Source organism: Sapajus apella, unplaced genomic scaffold, assembly GCF_009761245.1.
Source record: "Sapajus apella isolate SASKATOON/1434 unplaced genomic scaffold, GSC_monkey_1.0 scaffold62, whole genome shotgun sequence".
Taxonomy (NCBI): domain Eukaryota; kingdom Metazoa; phylum Chordata; class Mammalia; order Primates; family Cebidae; genus Sapajus; species Sapajus apella.
In genome coordinates, this window is record NW_022437002.1 from 10,905,924 (window position 1) to 10,917,742 (window position 11,819).

Below are 11,819 nucleotides of genomic sequence, written 5' to 3' on the forward strand. Positions count from 1 at the left end.
AGGCAGAGGTTGCAGGGAGTCGAGATTGTGCCACTGCACTCCAGCCTGGATGACAGAGCAAGACTCCATCTCAGAAAAAAGAAAAAATTTTTTAGGAAGCTCTATTATTTTAAAGTTAACAACTACAATTATTTTTTACAAGTTAAAATCAGCTCCAAGATCAAATTTGCTGTCATAGTCTTCATTAGAGACATATTTTAAATATATTTTCATCCAAACCTTAGAGCTACAAATTTCGCTTGTTCAGTTTTTATGGAAAATGTCTGCTACATAATCCAGTTGGCAAACCCAGTCCTCACTGTCAAACCAACCAGCCAAATCCAACAGATTTTCTGTCCATAAGAAAATCTACCTTCATTTTTAAAAGGTTCCATAATTAGTTCAACCATTGTGGAAGACAGTGTGGCGATTCCTCAAGGACCTAGAAATAGAAATTCCATTTGACCCAGCAATCCCATTACTGGGTATATATCCGAAGGATTACAAATCGTTTTACTATAAGGACACGTGCACACGAATGTTCATAGCAGCACTGTTTACAATAGCAAAGACCTGGAACCAACCCAAATGCCCATCGACGATAGACTGGATAGGGAAAATGTGGCATATATACAACATGGAATATTATGCAGCCACCAAAAACGCTGAGTTTGGGTCCTTTGTAGGGACATGGATGAACCTGGAAACCATCATTCTCAGCAAACTAACAGAAGAGCAGAAGATCAAACACCGCATGTTCTCACTCATAGGCAGGTGTCGAACAATGAGAACACATGGACACAGGGAGGGGAGCAGTACACACTGGGGTCAGTTGGGGGGAAATAGGGGAGGGACGGTGGGGGGTGGGGAGCTGGGGAGAGATAGCAAGGGGAGAGATGCCAGATGTAGGTGATGGGGAGGAAGGCAGCAAATCACACTGCCATGTGTGTACCTATGCAACAATTTTGCATGTTCTTCACATGTACCCCAAAACCTAAAATGCAATAAAATAAATAAATGGGGGAAAAAAAAAAGAAAGAGAGAGAGAGAAAGAAATATAAGAAGGAAAGAAAGAAACTATAGTATATGAGATGATGGGTATGTTAATTTGCCTGACTCTGGTAATCACTTCACTATGTACATCAAGATAAGTATATCAAAATATTATGTTGTATACCTTGAATATACAGTATATTTAAATATGAAATTATATACAATTAAAAAATACCTTTTAAGAAACACACAAAATAAATAAATAAATAAAAGTTTCCATAAATGCATTAATTTGCATCCCCATGACAACTGGCTCATGTCTCATTTCCAATTTTATAATACATAAATAAAGAGCCAAAGCACTTAAGTTTAATATAGAATAATGGCTAAAAGCACAGATTCTAGAGGAATTCAAAGGCGTCTGAATCCAAATTCTGATTTCACCACTTAATACCTCTGTGACCTTGGGCAACTTATTAAACCTCTTTGTGCCTTGGGAACATCTTCTGTAAAAGGGGGGTGGTAAGTATCTACTTTATAGATTCGGTATGAGTATTGAATTAGTTTATTATCTTTAAAACCTTTAAACAGTGTCTGGCACATAATTAGCATTGAGCAAATTTTTTGTTTTGTTTTGTTTTGAGACAAGGTCTCACTGTGTTACCCAGGCTGGAATACAGTGGCATGATCTCAGCTCACTGCAACCTCTGCCTCCCAGTTTCAAGCAATCTTCCCACCTCAGCCTCCCAGGTAGTTGGCACTACAGGCGTGCACCACGACACCTGGGTAACTTTTGTATTTTTTGGTAGAGACAGGGTTTAGCCACATCACCCATGCTGGTCTCAAACTCCTGAGCTCAAGTAATCCACCCACCTCAGCCTCCTGAAGTATTGAGATTACAGGTGTGAGCCACCACACCCGGCCCTATTTGGATTTTTTTGAGACAGGGTCTTGCTTTGTCACCCAGGCTGGAGTGCAGTGATGCAAACACAGCTCACTGCAGCCTTAACCTCTAGTCTCAAGATATCCTCCCACCTCAGCCGCCCAAATAGCTAGGACCATAGGACCACAGGCACATGCCACTGCGTCCAGCAAATCTTGTAGAGATGAGGTCTCGTCACGTTACCCAGGCTGGTCTCAAACTCCTGGGCTCAAGTGATCCTCTCACTTCAGTCTCCCTAAGTGCTGGGATTGCAGGCATGAGCCACTGTGCCCAACCTAAACAAGTATTTCTATTTCTTTATTTTTATTTTATTTTTTATTTTCTGGCTTTATTTAATCAGCTTTCTCAGGTTGAATAAACAAGTATTCATTTTTGTTTGTTTTTTGGGAGTTTTTTTGAGATGGAGTCTCACTGTGTCGCCCAGGCTGGAGTGCAGTGACACAATCTCGGCTCACTCCAATCTCCACGTCCTGGGTTCAAGTGATTCTCCTGCCTCAGCCTCCAGAGTGGCTGGGATTACAGGCACATGCCGTCACTCATGGCTAATTTTTGTAATTTTAGTAGAGACAAGTTTTCACCATTTTGGCCAGGCTAGTCTTGAACTACTGACCTCAAGTGATCCGCTCAACTTGGCCTCCCAAAGTGCTGGGATTACAAGCATGAGCCACCACAACCGGCCAACAAGTATTCTTTTTTTTTGACAGAGTTTTGCTCTTGTTGCCCAGGCTGGAGTGTAATGGCACAATCTGAGCTCACCGCAACCTCTGCCTCCCGGGTTCAAGCGATTCTCCTGCCTCAGCCTCCTGAGTAGCTGGGATTACAAGAATGTGCCACCGTGCCTGGCTAATTTTGTATTTTTAGTAGAGACGGGGTTTCTCCATGTTGCTCAGGCTGGTCTCAAACTCCTGACCTCAGGTGATCTGCCCGCCTCAGCCTCCCAAAGTGCTGGGATTACAGGTGTGAGCCACTGCACCAGCCCCAATAAGTATTCTTAAATAAAATAAATACTACGAGTCTATAGCAGAGGCACAGCACCCTTTAGTTTCTCCTGCCTAATCTCTGTTTTGCCATCTCTCAGGAACAGAGCATTCTCTAATTGCCCTTTTGAATAATGGACCTTGTTCAATGGATTTGGGATGGACAAAGGTGTAACTTTCTCATAAAGCCAAAGAAGAGAAACAGTAGAAACGGAGTTGATCTGCAGCCAATTAAGTCGACTGAGTTCCTTTCCTCGTGGGGGCCCCATGTGCAATGGCTGCAAACAGCAGCTTCCTTGGTAGTGTAATGCAGCCTGTTTCTTGTATGGGTTGCTCTAAGGGACATTGAGACAGGACTTTCAGATGAATGTTCATGTCTCTGACCTTGCACTACCCCAGTGTGGGCTCCAAATAGCCATGGGAGGTACCTTTGGAAAGCCCCAGGGCACAGTGGCCAGGATTCACACTGGCCAAGTGATCATGTTCATCCGCACCAAGCTGCAGAACAAGGAGCATGTGATGGAGGCCCTGAACAAGTTCAAGTTCCCTGGCCACCAGAAGATCCACATCTCAAAGAAGTGGGGCTTCACCAAGTTCCATGCTGATGAATTTGAAGACATAGTGGCTGAGAAGCAGCTCATCCCAGATGTCTATGGAGTTAAGTACATCCCCAGTCGTGGCCCTCTGGACAAGTGATGGGCCCTGAACTCACGAGGGCTTCCTCTGTGCTGCCCCCTCTTAATACTCACCAATAAATTCTACTTCCTGTCCACCAAAAAAAAGAGAAAGAAAGGAGAGAGAAGGAAGGAAGGAAGAAGGAGAGAGAAGGAAGGAAGGAAGGAAGGGAGGGAGGGAGGGAGGGAGGGAGGGAGGAAGGAAAAATGGTGTTGGAAAGGAGAACTTAAAAGAATGCAGACAAGCAGGTGGCTTTTAGCCAAGAGTCCCTGCAGGAGCTGAGAACCTGGAAATGGATTCCTTTAATGTTATCTGTGCCCCTGCACCCCCAGTTCCACGACCACTGGCCAGTTTGACATACCCTCCCTGGGCACATTCAGAGTTAGGTATAATTCCTGGAAATCCTTCTATAGCTCCATCGCTATCTCTCTGGCATAATAAAGCACAAGGTATTGTAAGTAATATCCTTGAACCTATTCTAAATTATACAAAAGTAAAGTATTCATAAATTCAAAACTTTTAAAGGAGGAACAGATTCGCTGTGACCCAGTATACACCTGAGGGCAAAGTACCAGTCCTCAGGAACAGGCCAACTCAAGAGGCCCTTCATGAACAAACCATGATGAAGTCCTAAAAAGAAGACTAATTTCCGTAGATAGGTGGGGATCCATCAGGCCTGAATACCTTGGCGTCATCATCTCCTGGGCCCCCACACATCAGCCTTACTTCTGAAATGCAAATCAGGAGATGTCACTCCCATTGTTAAATCCTTTCAGTGGGTACCAGTGTCCTTGGTTTAAAGCCTAGATTCCTTAACTAGGCACAGGAAGGCCTCGTGACCTGAACCCTGCCTATTTATTCACACTCATTTCTTTCCATTTCCCCAAATACACCCTACGCCCCAGCCACACTGAGCCCCTAGCAGTTCCAGCTCCCACTCTCTACCAGGTCTTTTCATGAGCTCCTCCCTCTGCTAGAATACCTTCCCCCCACCCCCGTGGGTGATAATGTGATAGTCTATCCCTTACTATCACATTTGGAAATCAGTCAAAGAAAAGAAAAAAAAGGCCGGGCACAGTGGCTCACACCTGTAATCCCAACAATTTGGGAGGCTGAGGTGGGTGGATCATGAGGTCAAGAGATGGAGACCACCCTGGCCAACATGGTGAAATGCTGTCTCTACTAAAAAATGCAAAAATTCACTGGATGTGGCGGCACATGCCTGTAGTCCCAGCTACTGGGTAGGCTGAGGCAGGAGAATCGCTTGAACCCGGGAGGCGGAGGTTGCAGTGAGCCGAGATTGAGCCACTGCACTCCAGCCTGGCAACAGAGTGAGACTCCATCTCAAAAAAAAAAACACACACACACACACACACACACAAAAGAGAAAAACATTTTAATTAAAAAAACAAAACAAAAAGACTCGGTCCTTTACAACTCCTCTGCAAAGGCTTATTGAGTGTCTACCACGTGCGTAGCAGTGTTAGGCACTGAGGATGCAAAGGAGAACACAGCGGACAGGGGAGAATTAAATGCCCTTCTTAGTTCCGTCAGCAACCTCTGCTATGTCTAGGGTGTCATTGTCTTCTTTGTATTATAACTATCTCCTCGACAAGGCTGTGAGCATTCTGAGGATAGGGCTTCGGTGTTATTCCTCTTTGAAGCCCTACTACCTAGCCTATGGAATGCATCAGTAAATATTTGTCAAATTCATTTACTCACAAAGGATTCATTGAAAATTTTTCTATCAGAGATGAATGAGGTGCTGGTTATAAAACTGAACCAGTAGGATCATGGATATGATCCCTGCCCTCTTGAAACCTTGTAGTCTCAGAGGATAAACAGAGCACTTGATTTAATGAATGATGTAGGAATGAATGAACGAGTTAATGAATCAGGGAAGGACTCTGGATGCAGCAGCCCAGAGCAGGAGATCTACAGGAAGTGAAAGGTCAGTTTCTAGGGAGGTCACTGGGGAATTCTAATGCCCTTTTGGTCTTTCTTTTTTCTTTTTCTTTTCCTTGAGAGAGGGTCTTGGTCTTTCACCCAGGCCAGAGTGAACTTGACCTCTCAGGCTCAAGTGATCCTCCCACCTCAGCCTCAAAGTAGTTGAGACAGGCCAGGCTTGGTGGCTCATGCCTGTAATCCCCGCACGTTGGGAGGCCAAGGCAGGTGGGTCACTCGAGTCCAGGAGCTCGAGACCATCATAGGCAACATGGTGAAACCTTGTCTCTACCAAAAATATAACAACAACAAAAAAAAAGTTAGCTGGGCATGACAGTATGTGCCTATAGCCCCAGCCACTCAGGAGTCTGAGGTGGGAGAATCGCCTGTGTTGGGGAAGGCGCCACTGCACTCCAGCCTGGGCCACAGAGTGAGGCTCTGTCTCAAAAAAACAAAGTAGCTGAGACTACAGGCACACACCACCATGACAGGCTAATTTTGTTTATTTTTTGTAAAGAAGAGGTCTCACTATGTTGCCCAAGCCAGTCTCAAACTCCTGCACTCAAGCAATTCTCCTGCCTAGGCCATCCTAAAGTGCTGGGATTACAGGCGTGAGCCACGTGCCTGGCCTTCTTTTTTTGAGACAGGGTCTCGCTTGTTGCCCAGGCTGGACCTGGACCTTTGAACTCCTGGCTTCAAGGAATCCTCCTACTTCAGCCTCCCAAAATGTTGGGACTATAGGCATGAGCCACCGCCCCAGCCTGGTCTTCTAATACAGAGAAACTTGAAAGACAGCAAGTAGTAAAGCAGAAGCATGGAGTTTAGAGTCTGACCTAGGCTTGAATTCTGGATCCATCACTTATTAGCCATGTGACCTTGGGCAAATCCCTTAACCTGTTCGTATCGTCATTTCCCCATCTATAAAATGGGGTTGATAATAATATCATAAGAGGATTATGATTAAATGAGAGAATGCATTTAAAAGCCCTTACCCTGTGCCCATAATTTAGGAATTGGTGGTTCCTATCACTTGCTCGGTGTTGGGTATGCAAATTCAGAAACACAGCATGTCTGGACTCAGCCCTGGCCTGGTATTTTTCCCACAAACCAGAAGCTGACATCTTCCCTACTCCCATGACTGTGTGGCTCTCCCTTCTTTATTTTATTTTATTTTATTTTTTAAACAAGGCCTCACTTTGTTGCCCAGGCTGGTCTCAAACTCCTGGACTCAAGCAATCCTCCCGCCTTGGCCTCCCAAAGTGCTGGGATTACAGGCATAAGCCATGGAGCCCAGCCTTCTCTTCCTTCACCACTCCCCCATCGCTGGCCAGTTCTGTTTACACACTGCCTAAGTGTTTTCAAGGCCAGGGGTTGTCTAGCATATCTTTACAAGTCTAAGGTGAGGGAGGTGCTGGTTAAGGAGAGTCATGGCAAGAAGGCGGTCAAAAAGGAAGGGCAAAGCACAGGTGTTTAGGAAGGCCCCACAATCAGCCTGGCACCCAGCTTGGTGCTCAACATGCATTGTCTCCTGTCATCTTAAGCTGGCCCCCAAGCCTCACGCCTATAGTCTCCCAGTTAACGGGAAGCTGAAGCAAGAGGATTGCTTGAGCACAGTAATTGGAAGCTGTAGTAAGCTATGATCAGGCACTGGACTCCAGCCTGGGCAATGTAGCAAGACCCTGTCTCTTTAAAAAAAAAAAAAAAAAAATTGGGGTCGGTCGCAGTGGCTCACACCTGTAATCCCAGCACTTTAGGAGGCTGAGGTAGGTAGATCACGAGGAGAGGAGTTCAAGACCAGCCTGGCCAAGATGGTGAAACCCCGTCTTTACTAAAACTACAAAAATTAGCCAGGCATAGTGACAGGTGCCTGTAATCCCAGCTACTTAGGAGGCAGAGGCAGGAGAACTGCTTGAGCCCCAGGAGGTGGCAGGGAGGAAGTTGCAGTGAGCCAAGATCTCACCACTACCCTCCAGCCTGAGCAACAGAGTAAGAGTCCATCTGAAAAGAAAAAAAAAATTATAGCTGAGGAAACTGAGGCTCAGGAGGTAAACAGGAGATACGGGATATAAAGCCAAGTCTCTCTGTGACTCTAAAATAGTTTTCTACTCTGCCATGCTGCTCACTAGCTTGTAGATGATCATCAAATGTTTGAGGAATAAATTTTTCTCGTTCCCAAGAAAAACAGAAATTGTTCAGCCCTCTTTCCAGAGAATCCAGGTACATGCTCAAACAGTGATAAATAAACAAGTGAACACTAATGAATAAACGAAAGATTGAGTGAAATCCCTCTGATACCCGCACCAGGAAGAAGGAAACAAATAACCCTAGAGGAGCCGCCTTGCAGGAAGAAGTGGAGACTGTCTCCCGGGCTGTGGTCTCCAGTGTCCAGGTCAGCAAAGGGCAAGGAACTGACTTAGTTGAAGTTAGAAAAACTTAGGAGGGTCGGGGGTGCTGGGGAGAACAGGATGACTGGAGAGAAAGCCCGTGACTGAAGGGCAGGAAGGGGAATGAAATTACCCTGTCCCCACGCTCAGCCCTTCCCTGCCATTTCACTTGAGGAGATAGACCCTGATGCCTGGCCCGACATGCTGCTAACTTTTAAAATGAAAGTTGCAGGATCCAAAGCGGCCACACCAGGAGGTCACTGCAGAAGGGAGGTTACCAAGGGAGCACCCCACATCTCCCCCCTCCTTCCTGCACCAGGCCCCCCATGCCCCCACTCTGCACTTCCTGCCACCGCCCCCTCGCCCTGACATGGGGACTCCCTCCACTCCCTCCCAGCTCCCACATCTTACTCTGAGAGACGAGGTAGGGGTGTCTCAGGCCTCACCGCCGGCTGGTCCTCAAGTTCCAGGCTTTTTGGGCCAGGAGGTTGCCTGCTGCCCCGAAGCTCCCGGCTCTGCCAGGAGCTCCTCAGTCCCTCCCCAAACGAAAAACCTCCAGACAGGTTCCAAAGCCACCCAGCCCAGGAGGAGGGAGCCTGAGGAAATCCCCTCCCAGCTGGGCAGGGCGGGCCTGCTTGGCAGTCTTGCTCCTGGGCTGGCCCTGGATGAATGAGTCCTCCCCCTCGCCTGCTTGGGTCTGAGCCAGGGAGTCAGTGGCAGCCTCTGCTCTTTCTCCAGGGCACTGGGCTCCATTCCACCTCCAAGTCCTGCCCTCCTACTTCATGCCTGGGTCCCCTGCCCTCCCCTCTCAGCTCTCTGACACCTCGACAGGTGGTCTCTATCAACCGAGTAGTCTCTATCAGCGGGGTGGTCTCTACGGCTCTGCATTTTGTTGTTCTCCATGTGAAGCCAGGCCTGGTACTGAGCACCAGGGCGGGTGACTTGATGACCCTCAGCAGAGGTTTAGTCCATGGAAGAACTGGTGACACCATGGCTCCTGGTGAAATAGCTTTGTCGGTTCTATTATTCATTCAAAGTGTTTTGATAGTAACTGGCCTTGTGCGAGGCCCTGAGGATGAAGAGGTAGATTAATGCGGTCTGTCCTACTCCACTAGGAAGACAAAGAATGAAGCTCTAAGTAGACGCTGTTCAAGATTCAGCCAGAAGGGGGCTGGGCACAGTGGCTCACGTCTTTAATCCCAGCACTTGGGGAGGCTGAGGCAGGTGGATCACCTAAGGTTGGGAGTTCGAGACCAGCCTGATCAACATGAAGAAACCCCATCTCTACTAAAAATACAAAATTAGCTGGGCGTGGTGGCGCATGCCTGTAATCCCAGCTACTCAGGAGGCTGAGGCAGGAGAATTGCTTGAACCCAGGAGGCAGAGGCTGCAGCAAGCAGAGATTGTGCCATTGCACTCTAGCCTGGACAACAAGAGTGAAACTCCATCTCAAAAAAAAAAAAATTTCAGGCAGAAAGGACCAGGGAGGACTCCCTGTGTGTGGAAGTGTTCTGGAAAAACCTTAGACAACATGACATACAAGATGGGTTTTGAAGGATGAGCAGGGGCTTTCCAGAATTGTGAGGAGGGAGGGGGAGCACAGGCTGACAGAAGAGACCATGAGAAGGGACGAATTCAGCAGGAACCTCTCGAAGTTCAGAATTGTGAGCGGGGCGTGTCAGATCAGGAAGGGCCCTGTGTGGCTGGATAAACGGCTTGGACTGTGTTCTGTAGGTTCTGGGGCGTCATAGAAAGGTGTATGTGTGTTTGTTTTGTTTGTTTGAATACAGGCTGTCTCTGGGAGGCAGAGGTTATAGTGAGCTGAGGTTGGGCCACTGCCCTCCAGCCCAGGTGACAGAACGAGACTCTGTCAGTCTGTCTCAAAAAAAAATGGGGTTTCTCTCAGTCACCCAGGCTAGAATGCAGTGGCGCAGTCACAGCTTGAAGCAGCCTTGAATTCCTGGGCCCAAGTCTCAAGTGACCCTCCCACCTTAGCTTCCTGTGGAGCTGGGACTACAGGCACACACCACCATGGCCAACTAGTTTTTCAATTATTTATTTATTTTTTTTGAGATGGAGTCTCGCCGGGTGCGGTGGCTCAAACCTGTAATCCCAGCACTTTGGGAGGCCGAGGTGGGTGGATCACCAGGTCAAGAGATCGAGACCATCCTGGTCAACATGGTGAAACCCCGTCTCTACTAAAAATACAAAAATTAGCTGGGCATGGTGGCGCGTGCCTGTAATCCCAGCTACTCAGGAGGCTGAGGCAGGAGAATTGCCTGAACCCAGGAGGCGGAGGTTGCAGTGAGCCGAGATCGCACCATTGCACTCCAGCCTGGGTAACATGAGTGAAACTCCGTCCCAAAAAAAAAAAAAAAAAAAGAGATGGAGTCTCACTCTGTCGCCAGGCTGGAGTGCAGTGTCGCCATCTCAGCTCACTGCAACCTCTGCCTCCTAGGTTCAAGCAAATGTCCTGCCTCAGCCTACTGAGTAGCTGGGATTACAGGTACCCACCACCAGGCCTGGCAAATTTTTGTATTTTTAGTAGAGAGGGGATTTCACCATTTTGGTCAGGCTGGTCTTAAATTCCTGACTTCGTGATCCACCCACCTTGGCCTCCCAAAGTGTTGGGATTACAGACGTGAGCCACTGCACCTGGCCCGGTTTTTTAATTTTTTGTAGAGATGGGATTTCACTATGTTGCCCAGGGTGATCAGGAGCTGCTGGCCTCAAGAGATCCTCCCGCCTCGGCCTCCCAAAGTGCTGGGATTACAGGCGCTACACCACACCTTGCTAGCCCACAGATAGGCTTTACACGAGGGACACAAAGTATCAGATTGCATTCAAAATAGATCACTGGGGCCAGGTGTGGTGGCTCACACTGTAATCCCAGCACTTTGGGAGGTCGAGGCTGGAGGATGGCTTAAGCCCTAGAGTTCAAGACCAGCCTGAGCAGCATCGTGACACCTGTCTCTACCAAAAAAAAACAAATTTTCATTATCTGGACGTGATGGTGTGCACATGTAATCCCAGCTACTCCAGAGGCTGAGGTGAGAGGAGAGCTGGAGCTCAAGAGGTTGAGGCTGCTATAATCGCACCACAGCACTCTAGCCTGGGTGACAGAGTGAGACCTTATCTCAAAAAAAAAGATAGCCATTGCAGTACATTGAGCTCCATAGAGATATTGCTAGGGCAAGTGAGAGCCGGACGGGCACAGGGTGACTCTGTACCTCGCTGAGGAAAAACAACTAAACGTGGGCAAAGAGATCCTAAGAATTCGAAAGGCAAAATGTCATCATATGCATTTTTCATGCAAACTTGTCGGGAGGAGCATAAGAAGCACCCAGATGCTTCACTCAGCTTCTTAGCCTTTTCTAAGAGGTGCTCAGAGAGGTGGAAGACCATGTCTGCTGAAGAGAAAGGAAAATGTGAAGATATGGTGAAGGCGGACAAGGCCCGTTATGAGAGAGAAATGAAAACCCATATCCCTCCTCAAGGGGAGACAGAAAAGAAGTTCAAGGATTCCAATACACCCAAGAGGCCTCCTTTGGCCTTTTTCCTGTTCTGCTCTGAGTATCGCCCAGAACATCCTGGCCTGTCCATGGGTGATGTCGTGAAGAAACTGGGAGAGACGTGGAATGACACTGCTGCGGATGACAAGCAGCCTTATGAAAAGAAGGCTGTGAAACTGAAGGAAAAATACCAAAAGGATATTGCTGCATATTGAGCTAAAGGAAAGCCTGATGCAGCAAAAAAGGGAGTCGTCAAGGCTGAAAAAGCAAGAAAAAGAAGGAAGAGGAGGAAGATGAGGAAGATGAAGAGGATGAGGAGGAAAAGGAATATGAAGAAGATGAAGATGATGATGAATAAGTTGGTTCTAGCGCATTTTTTTTTTTGGCTATAAAGCATTTAACCCCTCTGTAC

General features: G+C 47.4%; 1 non-coding gene and 1 pseudogene across 1 annotated transcript; both read left to right on the forward strand.

Annotated features, from left to right (window-relative positions):
* The first annotated feature begins 3,113 nt into the window (after nt 1–3,113).
* Nucleotides 3,114–3,248, forward strand: LOC116529699. Its single transcript, XR_004259621.1, has one exon. It is a non-coding gene; the product is annotated as a small nucleolar RNA SNORA70 (small nucleolar RNA).
* A 61-nt stretch (nt 3,249–3,309) lies between these two features.
* On the forward strand, nt 3,310–11,819 carry LOC116529593 (annotated as a pseudogene).